The sequence below is a fragment of the Mustela erminea genome, chromosome 1 (assembly GCF_009829155.1).
Source record: "Mustela erminea isolate mMusErm1 chromosome 1, mMusErm1.Pri, whole genome shotgun sequence".
Lineage (NCBI taxonomy): Eukaryota > Metazoa > Chordata > Mammalia > Carnivora > Mustelidae > Mustela > Mustela erminea.
In genome coordinates, this window is record NC_045614.1 from 218,098,630 (window position 1) to 218,107,031 (window position 8,402).

Here is an 8,402-nt window from a genome sequence, read left to right on the forward strand (position 1 = left end):
TGACAGTTGCTGCCCCCGTGCCTGGCGTCTGCCCAGTCCCTTTCTGCAGCGGGTTTTCATCAGAACCTCCCGACAGCAGACCCGACATTGGGCCTGCAGGGAAACCGTCCCATTGGTGCCCAGCACAGGCGAGGGCCCCCGTCTCCCCGGGCCTTATGGGTGCTGGGCCCTGGCTGGCCTGGGGCGCGTGGTGGGCCTCACGGGGTCCTGCATTTCCGGGGAAGCGGAGCCTTCTTCACGTGCCGGGAGCTCTGGCGTCCCCCCCATTTTCCGGTGGCGCCATCTGCCCCCCCCCATGGCTGCGTCCCCCAGAGGGTGCGCATCGGAGGCCGAGTCCAGCAGACACCATGATCGAGGGACGTGCGTGCTGGGCGTCCTCAGACCCAGGCTGAGGGGTTTCCCCCGGGGGTGGCCCTAGGAGTCGCCCAGGTCCCGTTGGGGTGGATGTGGTGGGGGCGGGTCACAGAGCTGCCACCTGTTGGCTCCCTGGGGCCTGCCGTCCTCAGGGCTCTGTCCCAGCACCCAGGACAGAACCCCAAGGGAGGTTTTGCCGGAGGCGCGTGGCCGTGTGCAGGCGTGGGTGCAGTCGCAGGCCAGTGACGTTCAGGTGGAGTCCGGACGAACTGCTGAGGCAGCCTGCAGGGTTCCGGAGGGTTCCGCCTGTGGGAGCGCTCCCACTCACGCGTGACCGCCGCGTAGGGCCTGGAAGCCCGTGGCGGGGGTGGGAGCGGGCCGGAAGGGAGCCGAAGCCCAGCAGCGGGGCGCGGGGGGCACGGGGAGGGGTGCGGCGCGTCCGGGCGAAGTGCTGCAGCCCCTCGGGTGGCCCCTTGAGGACAGGGTAGGGCTGATGAAAGGCTCCGTCCCAGGGTGGCATGGGGCAGGGTCTCAGCTCGGGGGCTCCCTCAGGGGGCACCCACGACAGCCAGAGCCTGGGAGCTCGGGGGCGCTGGTGAAGACCTGTGCCGTGCCCTCCCTGCGGCTGGCCCGCCCTTTCCTCGCGCCCGGACACCCTCCGCTCCGACCACAGGCGGGGAGGCGTCTCGAGGTTCCAGCGGGTGCTCCCAGGGTGCCCGAGGTTCTCGACGGAAGCGCGGTCTGGGGACCAGCCTTACGGGGCGCAGCATGGCAGGGAGGTGGCCGTGCAGCTACGGCCTCTGTCAGCTCGTGCTCTGCCTGTGTTGCCTGGCACACCGTCCCCCACCCCATGGCAGCCGCTGTCCCAGGTGTGGTGGGCCCACGCAAGGTGGTGACCCCGAGGGCCAGCCTGTGTGCTCCCCAAAGGCCCCTCCGGTGCTCCAGATCCCCACAGCCCCACTGCAACTCAGGCTTCCTCCCCTTGTGCTGCCTCCTGGCCGTCCCTGGCGGGGGGGCTCCCAGCCCCTAAGAGGACAAGGCAGGCCCACTGCACTGGGCCTGATGCTTCCTGGCAAGTGACTTAGGGTGAAGCAGCACTTGGGCTTAAGCAGGGGGGCTGCCCTGCCTGCTGGTGGGGGCCGGCCCGAGGCAGCCCGAGAGCCAGGCCCCGTCTGCCCCGCGGGACCGGCAGCAGGAGCACCTGCCTCCGCTGCGTGAGGACTCACTAAATCGATGCGTGTAGAGGGCTGACCGGCCTGCGGGCGCAGAGCGGCTGTGGGCAGGTGTTAGCGATCCCGCGACCCCACGTTGTCTGGTGTTTCAGCCGGCTCGTGCGTACGGCCCGCAGCCAACCTCCGAGCTCTGGGGGGAGGTCAGCAGGTGGCCCTGGAGTCAGAGGGATTGGAACCGAGCGGGTGGTCGGAAGCTTCCGGAACCTGTGTGCGCTGCGAGCCGCCCTCCTTCCCTGGTGACGGGGCTTAGCAGAGAGGAGCGGTGCGCTCGCCCCTGGATGCGATGGAGCAGTTTATTTAAAGGAAGTTGTATTTTTGGAGAGGCCTCGCAAGTACACTCGTCGCCTAAGAGAGAAAAGGCGGTTTTCTCGCAAACCCGCCGGAGGCAGGAGGCCCGTCCGCAAGGCTCCAGCCCACCGTGCTCTCCGCGCTGCGCAGTGTAAAGGCGGCTCCATGACAGTAATTTGTGTCTCTTAAGTAGTCGGCGGCTATAAATAGTGGGACAGACCGAGCTGGGAGCCGCGGGCAGCGGCAGAGGTGCTCGGAATGGCAATTAGCTGGCCCGGGGACTCCCTGTGGAGCCGGGTGATCGCGGGAAGGGACGGGCAAGGGCCAGACGCTGTGTCCTGCTGTCCGGTGGAGGGTCCCCCGAGCCCCTTCTGCCCTCTAAGCCCTCCCGGGCCATTTCCAGGGAGGGGGCAGCTGTGGCTCCCGCCCACATGCCCTCCCCAGGGCCCAGAGAGCCACGCGGCTGACACGCACACGTGGACACAGGGAGGGCACACTGCCCGCAGCCGATGCCTGGTGTGTCCTCCACACCAGGCAGAAGGGGGGAGCGCCGGCCACCTTCTGCTGGTTCTTGCCCATGGGAGGATCTGACCCTCTGGGGCTCTGCACTGCAGGGAGCTGGGGAGCCCGCGTGTGTGCGCCTCCGTGTGCGCGTGCTGGGGCGATGCCCACAGCGGAATGGCCGCAGGGACCCCGGGAGGCCCCGACTCAGACCTCCCAAAGACTCTGCCGCAAGGGTGGCTGGAGGGTGGGGAGCCCTTGTCCGTCCTGCTGCCCTAACCCCAGAGGTCAGGCTGCTGTGGACCTGGAGCTACAAGAAGCTACAAGGGCCGTTATCTTCCCGGCACATCGGGTGTAGTCGGGGTGACAGAACAGCAGCCGCAAGGAGCTGGTGTAGACGAGTCTAGGGACCAGGCTTCTTATAGAGGCGGCGGCATGGGGCTCGGCTCTGGCTGCTGTAAACAGAAAGTCCATTGGAGTAAAGCTGGAGCTGGATGTGTAGTGGCCTCTCATTGGCTGGGCTGTTGCCAGGGGCGAGGAAACCTCCCTCCTTTCTGGGAGAGTCCAGTACTAGCCCGGGTGGCCTCTGCCTGCCAGCTGTGGGTTTTGATGTCGGGTCTGCAGGTGGGGGCGGCGGCAGGCGGGGAGCTGCTTCTGCCGGTCTGCGGACCCCGTCTACCGGGTGTCCCCGTGTTAGGGACACCAGCGCCCATGCGCGGGGCTGGGGTCGGGGGAGGGCAGTGAGAAGAGGCATCTGGCCAGGGCCAGCTCCTGCCTGTATCTAAAATGCCCATATTTTGTTCATTAGTTTTCTGTTTGACGTATTAAATACTGAGCTAAAGGACTCGTCATATCAGCTGCTTGAGGTTTTGGCACCACCTTCGATATTTTGTTCCCGTGAGCGAGGCTTTCCCGCTGGGTCTTGCCTGCCTGACCCTAGAGGACCCAGGGCTGACCTGCCCCACACATGGCTGCACCCTTGGGCTTGCTGGAGTGGGCAGGGCCGGGAGAGGGGACCCACCCCGGGGCTCTCCACCCTGCAGACATGCGGAGCGCCTGGACGGTTGGGGAGGGGAGCCTGCAGTCACCCCGTCCCCCTGGGGCGCAGCCAAGGTTCCTGTCCTTAGAGGCCTGTCCCCGCTTCAGTGCTGAGCTAATGAGTTTTATTGCCTAAGAAGTGAAAATACAGCAAAAATACAGCAAAACAAAACCTGAAGGGCTGCCTCCGGGGGGGAGCAGGCAGAAGCAGATACGAAGCAGGCAGACAGCAGAACTGGTTTCTGGTTTTTCCTGCCTCAAGCTCGTCTTTGGTTGCCAAAAGCCAAGGAACGTAGAGGGCCCAGGGTGTGAGCCCAGACCCTGACGTGAGTGTGCGTGTGAGCGCGAGAGCACGTGCAGCTGTGAGCCTGAGCCTGTGGCCTGGAGGTGTGTGCACACACGTGAGCCTGAGCACGTGAGCATGACCTAGTGTGAGCGCGAGTGTGTAAATGTGTGTGTGTGCATGTGACACGCAGCCAGCTTGACAAGTCTCCGGAGAATTAAGCTGAGTAGAAAAAGTTGACCCCCAAACTGCACACATGGGATTCTTTCAAGAAAATGTCCTTAAAATGCCAAAACCATGGGGCCAGGAAGGATGTGTGGTTGGTGGTTGTGAGTAAAGTGGGTGCGGCTTTGGGGGGGGCACACCAAGGGGGGGCATCCTGACTGTGACCCTGTGTGACGGTTCTGCAGGTGTTACCACTGGGTACCTAGGAACGGGCATCTGTTACTTGATAATGGCACGTGAACCTACTGTTCTCTCAACGTGAAAAGTTTGTTTTTATTTATTTATTTTTGGGGGCCGGGGGCAGAGGCAGAGGGAGAGAAAGAATCGGAAGCAGGCTTCATGCCCAGCGTGGAACCCAACACGGGGCTCAACGCCACGACCCTGAGAGCGTGACCGAGCCACAGTCAAGCGTTGGACGCTCAATGGACTGAGCCCCCCACGCGCCCCTCAGAACGAGAAGTTGAACAGTAGAGGATGGCTGGCCGGCCCCGGGCGGGTGAGGCTGTGCACCAGGCCTACTCGAGCCTTCCTAGCACCAGGTCCCGTGGCTTCCCTGGGGCAGGCTCCCCGTCCTGCTCCGAAACCTGCCCGCCGGAGACATGGCTTGCTTGCTGAGACGTGCCCCCCATAACAGGCGTCTCTGGCCAGAGATCAGGAAGATGAGCCTAGACATTCGTCACCACCTCACTCTCCCTGGCTGTCTCCGTGACGCCTGCCGCCCCGCTGCTGTTTCAGCGTTGTCCTCGTCTCTCTGGCGGAACAGGGCGATCAGAAGACGGCCGCCCCCGGCCTCTGTACACCCGAGAGGTCTGGCAGCTCCAGAGTCAACGCACCAAATCGTTTATGTTTAATCTTTTCTTTCCTTCGGTTTGTCGGCGTTCCGCGTCGACTTCACTTGGACTTTGAGTGTGTTTGCCCAGAGGAGCGAGCGTGTGGCTGGGCCAGCATCAAGACGGCGGAGCGGTGCTGGCGGAGAGAGCGCATCCCCTGCTGACCTTGCCCGTGGACCTGGTGTCCCGCTCGCCGGCTTGGCAGGGGGGCTGCCCTCAGTGGGACCCTCCCTGAGTCTCGCCGGCAGGCGTGTGGTGCCCACCACACACAGACCATCCAGGGGACCACGTGTCTCCCGACTGGTGTCTGACTTCACCGAGTCAGCACCCTGAGCGGACCGTCACAGGCGCCTAGGCGCCGGCGCGAGCTGCCCTGCATTTTCCCTTCAGATTTAGCTGATGCGAGAAACGGATGGAGCCAGAGACTCGCCGGGGACCACACGCAGCAGATGCCAAGCACAGAGAATTTCAGCCACGGCATTGGCAGAATGAAATACCAACAAAGCGAATGCCCTTCTCTGATCGCTCCTGGTGGCTCGTGGCTTAATCTGCTCATTTCTCCCCGTTTATTTTCTTCTATTTATAAGTTGCCAGTGCTGTGTAATTTCATCTGCTTGCAGTCGCAGAGAGGAATTGAGAATTTCATTTTAGAACTGTCAGTAGAACAAGAATTGGTGTCCTCTGGTCTGACTGCTCCGTGTTCTTGGGGCCGAGCTTAGATGGCGAGAGCTTTCCCTGCACTCACTGGGCCCTTTCTGTGTGCATTGAGAAGGGGTTGTAAAGAGGAAAATATAGGTTTTAGAATGAAAAGTCCAACACTTGGCTCTAGAACTTACCGGCTATTTATAGACTTGGGCTTCCCGATCTCCAGGTCACTTCATGTCACAAAATGGCTACCAGAGCTCCAACAGTCATAACCATATTCCAGGCAGGAATAAGGGGAATGAAGTAGGGACGAAAGAGAAAGGACTCCTGTCTTGGCGGAGGCGCCCTCTTTAAGGGACTCTTCTAGAAGTCCGAGCCCATCATTCTAATTTGTTCAGCAGCCCCTCTCTGCCAGGGGAGCTGCAGACTTCTCTAGAGCTGCACAGCCCATCCTGGGCTTGGGTCAGGAGGCAGGAGCGGAGAGTGGGTGTGGGACATGCGGTCAGCGGTGTCCCTGCTGACGGAGGCTCCGCACTCAGCCCGCTGACTGTAGCCCTCGCTTGTTCTGTTCATGGCACAAAGCAGTTTGTAGCTGTGGGTTTTATCTGTGTCCCCATAAGGACACAAGCCCCATGAGTACGGGGGCTGGGCTGATTGATCCCCCAACCCCGGCTGCCGTCGGTCCACAGGAGTGCAGTGTGGGTGTTTGCTGGGAGAGGGTCTGAGCCCTGCCTCCCAGGGCAGGTGAAGGGACCCCCCACCCCGGATTCAAGCCCACCTGTGGAGGAGCACAGGCCTCACTGAAACCCACCAACCGCCCCAAACCCCGACTTTGGTAGAAATGCGTATCTGGCCCATTATCCCGGCTGTTAGAGAGGAGGGGCCTGGAGCCCGTGGGGGCCCGTCAGTCCTGACTAGGCCCCGGCCCTGGGGAGGGGGTGCGCGGCCTGCAGCGCGGGGTCTGGAAATAAGCAGTCCGCCTCCTCGCCTTGTCTCTGCCTGTGCAGTTCAACTTCGCATTTAAGTAATGTCAGGGGAAGGCACGAGGCTTTAAGTTATCAAGTTGTGTTTATTGGGGAAAGAACTCCTTCCCTGTCCGTCGTCTCGATTTCTGGAAGGAACCACTTTTCAAAATAGACTGCAACACTTTTGCTTTAGTCGTCTGTTTGCTCCTGTGCGAGCCTTGGCCTGGCTCAGACTGGTGCTAGGGTTGCTGGAATGGGACGGGGCCCCATCTGCAGGGCTCCAAGGGGGCTATGGGGGCCAGCCAGCCGCGGTACCTGGGCAGGGCAGGGGCGGGAAGGCTGAGATGTGGGCGAGCACCCGGCAGATCTCTGTGGACAGAGCAGGACGGAGCCACAGTATTTCCATCGTGGCCAGAGTCCCGGAGGCTTAGGGCAGAGGGACCCGGCACCCCAGCAGGCAACAAGGCAGCGGCCCGGATCGCCCAGCGTCATCTCCTGTGGGTGGGGGTCCTGTTCCCGCCGATGCTGAGTGGGTCTGCCCCAGGCTTCCGGTGTCAGGTCACCCCGAACCCCCGCAGGCCGGGCCTCCTCAGCACGGAGCGTTGGGGCGATCACGCTGCCCCCAGAAACAGGGAAAGCACATGACCCAGCGGCAGCTTCTACTATGAGAGTCAGCTTCTAGAGCCTTACCTGCCCGTGCCCCCGATGGCTGTGGGAGTCCACGCCTCCCTCAAGGCCCCAGGCTTGTCCTCGGAGGCTCACGGGCCTGCTGCCCTCCTCCTGGCTGTGCCCGTGTCCCCACACGCAGCGACACCGTGCACTGATCCCCGAAAGCAATTTTCTCCCTGCTTTCTGGCTCCAGGAGAAGCGCCTGCCCGGAACCCCTCCCGCTGGTGGTTCTGTTCTCAGGGGGCTTTGGGCGGAGTGAGCTCCTGTTTTCTGAAAGGCAGACCCCGGGAAATGGCTCGTTCTCTGAACTGCACGGAGTCTTTTTTTTTTTTTTTTTTTTAATAGATTTCACTATAGGGAAATCTCTTTTTTTTTTTTTTAAGATTTTATTTATTTATTTGACAGAGAGAGATCACAAGCAGGCAGAGAGGCAGGCAGAGAGAGAGGAGGAAGCAGGCTCCCTGCTGAGCAGAGAGCCCGATGTGGGACTCGATCCCAGGACCCTGAGATCATGACCTGAGCTGAAGGCAGCAGCCCAACCCACTGAGCCACCCAGGCGCCCTGAACTGCACAGAGTCTTAAGTAAGTGGGGCCCACGGGGTGGTCCCGGGGGTTCATCCTCCAACCCGAAGCACCAGGTTTGGCTGACCCCTGCCCTCCCCGTGAGACCTTGATCTCAGGCGGGGTCTTTTGTTGGTCTTCCAGAATCCTCTCAAGGGTTGATTTTGCTCTCTTCTCTGCAAATGAGGAAGCAGGTCAGACAGAGGTCCTGAGCTGTCCAAGGTCCCTCTGGCCATCAGGGGCACAAGCTGTCGCCGGCCCGTGGGGCAGGAGCTCCCTGGTGACTCCAGCTGGGGTCTGCCACCCACCCGCAGGGGCCGGAGCAGATCCACTGCTCCCTGAGGCTCTCGGTCTGTCCCCAGGTGACCTTGGCCTCTACTTCATCTGGGGCAACATGCTGGCCGCGGTCGGGAGCCCGTGGAGACTCCTGCTGGAGCGCATCCAGGCTGAGCCCCACCGAGCCCTCAGCCCTTCCTTCCCCCTGAGCGTCTGCTCTCTCCTGGGATACTTTCCCAATCCTGTCGTGAGACTCAGGACAAAACTGGCTCGAAGTGGTTGGGTGGGGAGCAGTGTCTCGGGGATGCACCCCCTCCCCGTCCCCCCGCCTGTGCTCCTGGAGCCCCTCGCCCCTGCCCTCTGTTCACTCCTGTGAGCCCTCGTCCGGCCCGCCGTCCCCAGCCCTGCCCGAGCCTCGGGCCCAGAGGGTTTTTCCTCTCCATCCGTGGTGCACTTTCCCAAGGAACCCAAAATGTCTGTTTCTAGAAGCGCTAGCATTCGAGAGCTGTGGATGACTCACGTCTCAGCCAATGTC